Source organism: Hoplias malabaricus, chromosome 18, assembly GCF_029633855.1.
Source record: "Hoplias malabaricus isolate fHopMal1 chromosome 18, fHopMal1.hap1, whole genome shotgun sequence".
Taxonomy (NCBI): domain Eukaryota; kingdom Metazoa; phylum Chordata; class Actinopteri; order Characiformes; family Erythrinidae; genus Hoplias; species Hoplias malabaricus.
This window is the reverse complement of record NC_089817.1, coordinates 31,785,884-31,797,015: the sequence shown is the minus strand read 5'-3', so window position 1 is coordinate 31,797,015 and position 11,132 is coordinate 31,785,884. Positions and strand designations below refer to the sequence as shown.

At 44.2% G+C, this 11,132-nt stretch overlaps 2 pseudogenes; both read right to left on the bottom strand.

The window, feature by feature from the left end:
* Positions 1-3,160: 3,160 nt before the first annotated feature.
* LOC136674379 (trace amine-associated receptor 6-like) lies at positions 3,161-4,182 on the bottom strand (annotated as a pseudogene).
* Positions 4,183-7,929: 3,747 nt separating this feature from the next.
* Positions 7,930-8,952, bottom strand: LOC136674386 (trace amine-associated receptor 6-like; annotated as a pseudogene).
* Positions 8,953-11,132: the final 2,180 nt, after the last annotated feature.

Genomic DNA, 11,132 nt, shown 5'->3' with positions numbered 1-11,132 from the left:
GCCACAGTCACGGGGACAGGAGCGGCCGTAGCCACAGTCACGGGGACAGGAGCGGCCGTAGCCACAGTCACGGGGACAGGAGCGGCTGAGGGAGCCGCCTTCACGAAGACAGAAGCGGCGGGTGCCACCATCACGAAGACAGGAGGCCCTGCAGCGACGTCCACGGAGGCAGGGGAACCTGCGACGTCATCTACAGAGGCAGGGGAACCTGCGACGTCCTCCACGGAGCCAGGGGAACCTGCGACGTCGTCCACGGAGCCAGGGGAACCTGCGACGTCGTCCACGGAGCCAGGGGAACCTGCGACGTCGTCCACGGAGCCAGGGGAACCTGCGACGTCGTCCACGGAGCCAGGGGAACCTGCGACATCGTCCACGGAAACTGGAGAAAGTGCGACGACGTCCACGGAGGCAGATGAATCTGCGACGTCGTCCATGGAGACTGGAGAAAGCGGAGCGGCCGTTGGCGACACGCTCTCGGAGACAGGCGCGGCCGTTGGCGACGCGCTCTCGGAGACAGGCGCGGCCGTCGGCGAAGCGCTCTCGGGGACAGGCGCGGCCGTCGGCGAAGCGCTCTCGGGGACAGGCGCGGCCGTTGGCGAAGCGCTCTCGGGGACAGGCGCGGCCGTTGGCGAAGCGCTCTCGGGGACAGGCGCGGCCGTTGGCAAAGCGCTCTCGGGGACAGGCGCGGCCGTTGGCGAAGCGCTCTCGGGGACAGGCGCGGCCGTTGGCGAAGCGCTCTCGGGGACAGGCGTGGCCGTTGGCGAAGCGCTCTCGGAGACAGGCGCGGCAGGTGGCGCCGCGTTAACGAAGACAGGCGCGGCAGGAGGCACTGCGTTTACGAAGACAGGCGCGGCAGGAGGCGCCGCGTTCACGAAGACAGGCGCGGCAGGAGGCGCCGCGTTTACGGAGTCTGTAGCGGCTGGAGGCGCCGCGCCCACGGAGACTGGAGCGGCTGGAGGCACCGCGCTCTCGGAGACAGGAGCAGAGACTTCCACCGAGGCAGGGGCTCGTGCTGCTCGCCGAGCACGAGTTCTAGATTTAGCGGGTTTAGGGGCACTGATGGGCGCACTCTCGAGGGACTTCCTTGACCGTAGTTCCCCCGGAAATGTGCCCATGTTAGCCTCATCTCCCATGTCCAGTGTCTTGAGGCTAACAGCCCCAACCCTCAACCCCACCCCAAAAATTTCCCCGGACCTGAGGGGGTAATCCTCGGGAGCAGAACGGGAGAATCTTTCAGCAACAAGTTCAAAAAATGTCTCTACATCTATGTCTAGATATCTCTCCTTGATTACGGCTTCGGCCCACCGTAACGCCTCTCCTCTAAGGAGAGATATTATGAACATAACTTGAACTAACGCTGGAGGAGGAGGACAAGTCAAATACTCGAAATAGTTTCGACATTGGAATATAAAACCTTTCCAATTTGGACCTCCTTCATATTCCGCCGGAACTCCCAGAAAAGACTGTAGAACGAGAGGTTGATCACCAACCCTTACAGCCAGTATGTCCTCTGCCGTTCTTATGTTCCTTTCCGGGAGAGTGTTCGTGTTAGCTGCGTCCTTTTGGTCGTTCATTCTGTCACGGTTCACGGGCAGACTGACGGAGGCGGACGCACTTGCTAACACACAATGAGTTTATTTTAACAAAAAAATAACCAAAACAGACTTTAAACAAAAAGGAAAACGGGCTAAACTAGACTCTGAGACATAAGCAGGGTAAACGGGGACAGACGGAAAACAAAGCGAAACGCTGACAGAGGAAACGTACACAAACGGACTTTCAGGGCAAACACGAAGTTAGAAAACAACAAGAGTAGGGATATAAACAAAACGACTTGACACGAAGAAGGAAGGAAGGCAACAACGCGACTGGGACACAGAACGAAACGAAACGACACGACTTGACTTGACTGGAACAGAGCTAAACAACAATACAAAATGAAGTGAAACGTGAACGGTGAAATGAGAAATGAACGACAAACAGGACACGAGACAAGAGGGCTTAAATACAGACACAAACGAGACACACCTGGACAGATAACGAGGACGGGATAACACATGACACGGACGAGGAGGCGGAACAAAGGCGGAGACAAGGATATAAACAAAACATAGCCATGTGCGAATAAAGCACATGGCGGGGACAACAGACTGACAGGACGAAGGCGTGACAAGTATGGCTTAGGACATAAAGAATGTCATTAAAAAAAATGAATAAATTTAGTCCAATTTTAGTAATCCCAGAATTATGGTGATGTTTTTTTATTTTAATTACCTAACAAATTGTAGAATTCCTTTGTGCATTTAGGCAGAATAACGCATTTTCTCATCCTGGTTCTTGTGCTTTCAATTAAATGCAGTGAGGGGAAAAGTAGTCCAACTGGAACAAAATCGTATACACAAACAACTATGAATATATTAATACAGCATAATGAGGTCCATGGTAATACAATAGCAACATCTACTACTGCAAAGGATATTGTTATATTTCTATAGCATTAGCGAACATAGTCAAAGTTTGATATGAAACAAATCCACTATTGTGAATATATTATTTTTGCCACGTTTAATTTCTAATTCCTATCGTATTGATTTCTACTTTAAATGTAAAATTATTTACAATTTAATTTTCAGTGTTGTCACAATCTCCATTGATTGTAAAAGCTCATATATAAGTAAAAAATGAAATGTAATTCTTGTCCAATTTTATAAAAAAAAAATTAAAGATAAAATATAAAAATAATTATATGCACTTCAGAGGAAAGAAACAAAATGAAATAAATTGAAAATTATGAAACATTTATAGAAAGATAATTTTTCTATTTTAAGAGCAGAATGCATAATAAAAATACCATAAAGCATGCTTCTGAATCTTGGCATCTTGGAGTTCCAATGCCTTATTTGAATGTGTGCATGGTTTTTTATTTCCTGCTGAAAAACATTCATATCAGGAATGTGTAGCTTAGTGCGGACTCCAGGACCATGGAACTCCTACAAATTATAGATATATGTGGAAATATGAGACATAAGAACAATAAATACTAATAATATAAGAAATATAAGAAATGACATATCACCCAAAGATTTCTTTGTGACTGATGCATGCTGTGTGGTACAATATTAATGTGATATGGGAGTTTCCTGATATGAGCTCAGTTCTGTTAAAAATGTTCTTTGTACAAATTAAATCTTGAAGAAGATGACTCAAATATTCTGCAAGTTACAATATACTTCATTGATGCTCTGAACCAGGAATAATAAACAGAGTAAAGAAGGGGGTTTACAAAGGAGTTGAAATAAAATAACCAGCTACATACAGTCCACAACACTGACAAAGTAGTCAAGCTTTCAAGTGACAGAGAACTTAAATAATATGGTATCCAACAAGCCAGATAAACTAAAATAATAGTGCCTAATTTTTTGGCTGCTTTGGTTTGTAAAGACCTTGCTATGTTGACACCCTCATTATTTGAAGCACCATTGCTCACAGCTCTGACAGCTTTAGCTTGACGTCTTGCAACCTTAAATATCAAGCCATACAAGATCAGTATAATGCTGCAAGGGGACAGAAATGAAACCACAAAGTCAACAATTAGCCAGTTATGTTTCATGACCACCGCACACTCTCCATAGCATGTAATGTACAGCTGTGTTGGAGTGAGATTGTCATTAAAATACATAATAATAATAATAATAATATAGACCAGACAGAAAAGACCAGTTTAGGATTACACATATAGACATTTTACAGAAAGTGACTCTACTGGAATAAATCAGGGGGTCACACACAGCAATGTACCGATCTACGGCAATTAAAACCAGGCTAAAAACAGATGCAAACATTGCAAGAAAACTGACAATTGGAATCACAGAGCATGCCAAGGTACCAACATGAGTCTATAACTTGTGTAATATTCACAGGCAAAACAGTCAGACCCACAATAAAATCAGCCACAGCCAGAGAGAGGATGAGCAGGTTGGTTGGAGTGTGGAGCTGCTTGAAGTGAGAGATGGAGATGATCACCAGCAGGTTCAGAAACACAGTGTACATAGATATACATGAGAGAAAAATTAACAGAAATATATACACAGGGCCTGTTCTGACCTCCTTTCTGCAAGATGCATTGTGGTCAGGAAAGCAGTACTGAACTGTGATGTTTTGGTTGTAGACTGTTATATCCATTTAACAGATCTTCCAGCTGGAACTAGTTAAGCTGTTAAGTCCAATAGAAGAGAACTGAACAATTTGGCTTTTTATACATGAACATGCATCCTCCCACTAATGTGAATGGCTAATTTGTGTCATCTGATATTAAATATTACATCATAACTCATGATTGTAGTAAGGCAACCATCGTAAAAGACTGTGAGTGTATCTTTACAGTAGTAGTTTAAAGCCTTATGCTTGAAATGATTTTGCACAAAGAATGATTTGTACATCAGAAAATGCCACCAAAATGTCTGAGGCCACAGTATTGCTAGCGAGTAATTATTGAGTAGTGACAAACAAACAAATGGTCACTTATGACAAGCAGTTAATAGCAACAAAGTTTTATTATTATTATTATTATAATTATTAAAGGGTATTAAACTTTTTTTGTCCCCAGCTGTAGTACCTGGACTGGAACAGGAAGTTAAAACATCACTGAATCGCACACAAACTGAGTAGAATGATACATACAGCAATATAAGGCCACCAACAATCTAAAGTAAAGCCCAATGCCTGTCTATAATTCTGCTGATTATCACAACTTCTCTTCACACCCTGTACATACATTTATACATTTCTAAGTTGTCAGGAACACGGAGCGGACTGACTGAAGGCGGACGCATTAGCTAAAACACAAACGTTTATTCAAGGAAAAATAACAAAACAAAGAGACGTTCGACAGAAGGTAAACAAGCTAGACTGGACACTAAGAAATAAATGAGGTAAATGGGACAGACAGAAAACAAAGCGAAATGAAACGACGACGAGGAAACTAAGGAGACAGACAGATAACGTGACCGACAGGACTGAAGACAACAGAGAAATGAGAAATGTTCGACCAACAGGACGTGAGACAAGAGGGCTTAAATACAAGATATAAATGAGACACACCTGGACAGATAACGAGGAGGACGGGTTAACAGATGACACAGACGAGGAGGCAGAACAAAGGCGGGACAAGGGCGGAGACAAGAACATAAACAAAACATAGCCATGTGCTTAGAAAGAGCACATGACCAGGGAAAACAGACACGACGAGACGAGGGCGTGACAGATGCCCCCCCCATGAACGCGCAACTCCCGGGGCGCGTACACCTAAACCCCCCAGGAGTTGGCACAGGAGAGGGCACGGAAAACAAGACAGATTAAGACAAGACAAGGAACCATGGGAGACAGGACTCAGGACAGGACAGGAACAGACACAGGAGCTGGGGACACGACAGGACCGAATATACAAGAGGAGACAGGGGACATGACAGGAGACTGACAAAGGGGGGCAACAGAAGACTGAACTAGAAACTGGAACAGACTGGACAGGACGGGAGTGGACACATGAGACTTGACAGGACACTGGGGTTGCACATTGGACAAGAACTGTGACAAGACAGGGGACTGAACAGGTTTGGGGACAGAAGACTGGACATGGACAGGTGTCAGGACAGGGGACTGGAGTGGAGACAAGACAGGTGACTGAACACTGGACGGATACGGGGACTGGACTGGAGACGTGACTTGAGACAAGACAGAGGGTGGAAATGGGGACTGGACAGGACTAACAGGGGACTGGACATGAGACAAGACAGAGGGTTGAAACGGGGACTTGACCGGAGACGGGACAGGGGGTTGAAACAGAGACTGGACTGGACTAACAGGGTACTTGACAGGACTAACAGGGGACTGGACAGGACTTGACAGGGGAACAGGGACCAAGACATTCACAGGGACTGACACAAACAGTGACCGAGACTGGGACAGAGACAAAGGCAGACACGGGCACAGGGACAAGGACAGAGACAGGAACCAGGACAGGGACAGACAGGGGAACCAATATAACAGGTGGGTGCCCAGGACTGGCAAATGTTTGTGGGGCAGTCTGAGGAACCAGCCTGGGCACAGTTCTAGGGGTCGGCCCCGAAGTCCTTGGGGCTGTCCCACGGACACAACCAGAAGCGGCCGGAGCCACAGTCACGGGGGCAGAAACGGCCGTAGCCACAGTCACGGGGGCAGAAACGGCTGTAGCCACAGTCACGGGGGCAGAAACGGCCGTAGCCACAGTCACGGGGGCAGAAACGGCCGTAGCCACAGTCACGGGGGCAGAAGCGGCCGTAGCCACAGTCACGGGGGCAGAAGCGGCTGAGGGAGCCGCCATTACAAAGACAGGAGGACCTGCGACGACGTCCACGGAGGCAGGGGGCCCTGCGACGACGTCCACGGAGGCAGGGGGCCCTGCGACGACGTCCACGGAGGCAGGGGGCCCTGCGACGACGTCCACGGAGGCAGGGGGCCCTGCGACGACGTCCACGGAGGCAGGGGGCCCTGCGACGTCGCCCACGGAGGCAGGGGCCCGTGCCGCTCGCCGGGCACGTGCTGGAGCAGTAAAGGGTTTAGGGGGTTTGACGGGCGCACCCAACAGATCCCTCAGAGGTGCGCCCCTGTTAGCCCCACCTCCGTTGTCCTGAGGATGGAGGCTAACAGCCCCTACCCTTAACCCCCCCAAAAAAATTTCCCCGGACCTGAGGGGGTAATCCACCATCGAGGGGGTGTCTCCAGCACGTTTCTTTCGCCGACTCTTTTGACTCCCGCTGGCGCAATTACTCGATTCACAAGTCGACTCCTCCGGTATGGGATTCGGAACAGCGCCAAGCAGGAGCTGGAGCCGGCGACTCCATTCCGAGGCCGCTTTTAAAACCTCCCCCACAGGATCTTTGGGGCCTGTACGGAATGGAGTCCGGCGAACAGCACACCTTGCAAATGGATAGTCTGTGCTAGCTGCGTCCTTGTATTGGTCGAACATTCTGTCAGGAACACGGAGCGGACTGACTGAAGGCGGACGCATCCGCTAAAACACAAACGTTTATTCAAGGAAAAATAACAAAACAAAGAGACGTTCGACAGAAGGTAAACAAGCTAGACTGGACACTAAGAAATAAACGAGGTAAATGGGACAGACAGAAAACAAAGTGAAATGAAACGACGACGAGGAAACTAAGGAGACAGACAGATAACGTGACCGACAGGACTGAAGACAACAGAGAAATGAGAAATGTTCGACCAACAAGACGTAAGACAAGAGGGCTTAAATACAAGACATAAATGAGACACACCTGGACAGATAACGAGGAGGACGGGTTAACAGATGACACAGACGAGGAGGCGGAACAAAGGCGGGACAAGGGCGGAGACAAGAACATAAACAAAACATAGCCATGTGCTTAGAAAGAGCACATGACCGGGGAAAACAGACACAACGAGACGAGGGCGGGACATAAGTAGTAAAGAAATTGGAGTGAAGAGGTGCTAGACATTGGACACACATGCGTAATAAGAGCGAATTATCAAAGTTTAATTCCACAAAATAGCAAAGACAATACCTATTAGACTGCCACTGACACTGGTTTAAATGTTATAGCTACATGTTTAAGCCAACAAGTGTTGAATTGGTGGAATTAAATGGAAATTATAACGAATCAAAATGATTTTTTGGATTTTATAATCTACTGGTGTTTTAGTGGTTAAATAATTTAGACTAAGTTCCTTTTTTATAACAAAGTCCATTTTTTTTTCAGAATCTGGAAAGGTAACTACTATTATGAAATTCTGGAGATATCTGAGATGAAGGCAATGTTTATTAACAATACTTAACAGAAATTGTGACATGGTGAATGCCTGTATACAGGGCTGAGTATTACAATACATATGAATGAGAATTGCTCTGTTATGTTAAGAATGTTCACTATGCAAACTGAATCTTGAAGATGACAATTCAAATATTCTGCAGATAACAATATACTTCACTGATGCTCTGAACCATGAATAAAAAACAGAGTACAGAAGTGGGTTCACAAAAGAGTTAATATATAAAAGCCAGTTAAACACAGTCCACACTGTTGATGCAGTTGTCAAGCTTTCTTCTGACAGTGACCCTAAATTATATGGTATGAAACAAGCGAGATAAACAAAAATAACTGTGCCTAATTTTTTGGCTGCTTTAGTTTGAGAAGAACCTGAAATTTTGGCTCCATTTTTGTAGGAGGTACTATTGATTACAGCCCTTACAGCTTTAGCTTGATGTCTGGCCACTCTAAAAATCTAAGAATACAATACCAGTATAAGACAGCAGGGGGTTATGAAAGAAACCACAAAGTCAACAACTATCCAGGAATGTTTTACACTCAGAATACACTCACCATAGCATGAAGTGTATAGCTGTGCTGGAGTGAGACTGTCATTAAAATACAAAATAATTGAATTATACAAAAGACAAAATGACCAACTTAGAATTACACATATAGACATCTTACTCACAGTGACTCTAGTGTGATAAAGCAGGGGGTCAAACACAGCAATGTACCGATCTACAGCAATTAAAACCAGACTATAGACAGATGCCACCATTGCAAGAAAACTGATCAATGGAATCACAGAGCATGCCATTTTACCAAGATACCAACAGGAATCCATCAGTTGCATTATATTCACAGGCATAACAAACAGACCCACCAGAAGATCAGCCACAGCCAGAGAGAGGATGAGCAGGTTGGTTGGAGTATGGAGCTGCTTGAAGTGAGAGATGGAGATGATCACCAGCAGGTTCAGAAACACAGTGCACACAGATATACATAAGATAATAATGAACAGAAATATATAAGCAGGGCCTGTTCGGACCTCCTTTCTGCAAGATGCATTGTTGTCAGGAAAGCAGTACTGGACAGTGATGTTTCGTCTGTATTCTGTGTTATCCATCCTAAAGTGACCTAGACCTTCCAGTTGGAATTTTGTTGCTGTTTTATACCTAAACATGGACCCTCCCACTAACATCTGAATTGCCCATTTGTATTATCTGATAAATACATTGCATCATAACTTAGAATGTAAGCCAAAAATAGGGAAAGGCTGTGATTGTGTTTAGTAAGTCTGTGTAACTCTGTCATATAACTGATTTTGAAAAGTCCATGAAACATCAGATGACACCTGCTATATAGGCAGTTCTAAGAAGTTTTGGGGTTTGACCAAAACACAGCAGGTTACAAATGTAGCAACTCTAAAATTGCTCAGTTTACAGTTATCTTGGATCAGTGGTTTTCTGAAAGCTGCAAAACATGGAAATCCTCACAATTCTTTCATTGAATCAATTCTTTAATTGTATATACTTTTAATTGTTTGAAACTTTTTAACCATGTTTTCTTTCATTGTAAATATTGAAGCAAATTTGAGCAAACAGGGGGTTAAATATGAGAATAAATTGGATTATCATATTACTATTTGTTAAATAACTTGTAATCCCTAACTTTTTCATTTGTTATTAAATATAAAATCATTTTACATTCATTATGTTACTGTGGTTACAGCCTGCCCCAATGGTAAAGGATATTTTAAAAGTAAAATCTGTCATTAATTTATATTATTATATCTTGCATTGTTATGCTTTGGGAAGCACAGTGGCGCAGCAGGTAGTGTCGCAATCACATAAGTAAATCACAAGGTCAAGCACAGTATTACCTGAAACGTATTGAAAGTATATTTATTTGTAGTGACAATATATCCACACTGTTGTGTATTAAAGTATTGAACATGGGAAGGTGAAGGTGGGAAATGATTGATTCACCTCATGGACTAGTGGCAAATGTTTATTAATGTGATATTATTATGGTAAAGGATTGTATTTATCAATTCCTTTTAATACAAAAATAATGAATTTCAACCCTAATACCCAAAATGTTCTGTAGACTTAGTGATTTGTAAAACAAAGGGCCAAATTGATTCTTGAGGAAGAGGATTCAAATATTTTGCAAGTGACAATATATTTTACTGAGACTCTGAACCATGAATAGAACACAGAATACAGCAAAGGGTTCAAAGCGGAGTTCATATATAAAACAAAAGTAAACACAGTCCAAACCACTGATGAAGATGTCAAGCTTTCAACACATAAAGAACTTAAATAGTATGGTATCCAACAAGCAAGATACACAAAAATTATAGTGCCTAGTTTTTTAGCTGCTTTGGTGTGAGAAGAACCTGATATTTTGGTCCCTTGTATTTGGGATGCACCATCGCTAATAGCTTTGACAGTTTTGGCTTGATGTTTGGCCGCCTTAAAAATGAAAGCATACAATATCACTATAACCGAGCAAGGCATTACAAATATAAGCACAAGATCAATCATTATCCAGGAATGTTGTATCACTAGAAGACACTCACCATAGCATGTTTCATATAGCTGTGTTGGAATGAGATGGTCATTATAGTAATATAAAATAACATCATAGAGCAGACAGCAAGACCAGCCCAGAATTATGCATATAGACATTTTACAATTTGTGACTATACTTGGATAAATCAGGGGGTTGCAGACAGCAATGTACCGATCCACTGCAATTAAAACCAGGCTAAAAACAGATGCCAGCACTGAGAAATAACTGAATAGTGGGAAAATTATGCATGCCATTTTTCCATAATACCAACAAGTGTCTAAGAGTTGCAGCATATTCACAGGAATAACTAACAGTCCCACGAGAAGATCAGCCACAGCCAGAGACAGGATGAGCAGGTTGGTTGGAGTGTGGAGCTGCTTGAAGTGAGAGATGGAGATGATCACCAGCAGGTTCAGAAGCACAGTGCACACAGATATACATGAGAGAAAGATGCATACAAATATATAACCAGGGCCTCCATGGACCTCCTTTCTGCAAGAAGCATTGTTGTTAGGAAAGCAGTACTGAACTGAGATGTTTTGTCTGTAGTCTGTGTTATCCATTCAAAACTGACACAAATTTCCCAGTTGAAAGTGATCCTGCTGGATCGTCCACTAAACCTGAGCTGGGTGATTTGGCTTACCATGTCTGTTTATACCTAAATATGAATCCTCCCACTAGCACGTGAATGGCTAGTTTGGATCATGTGATATTAAACTCTACTATGTG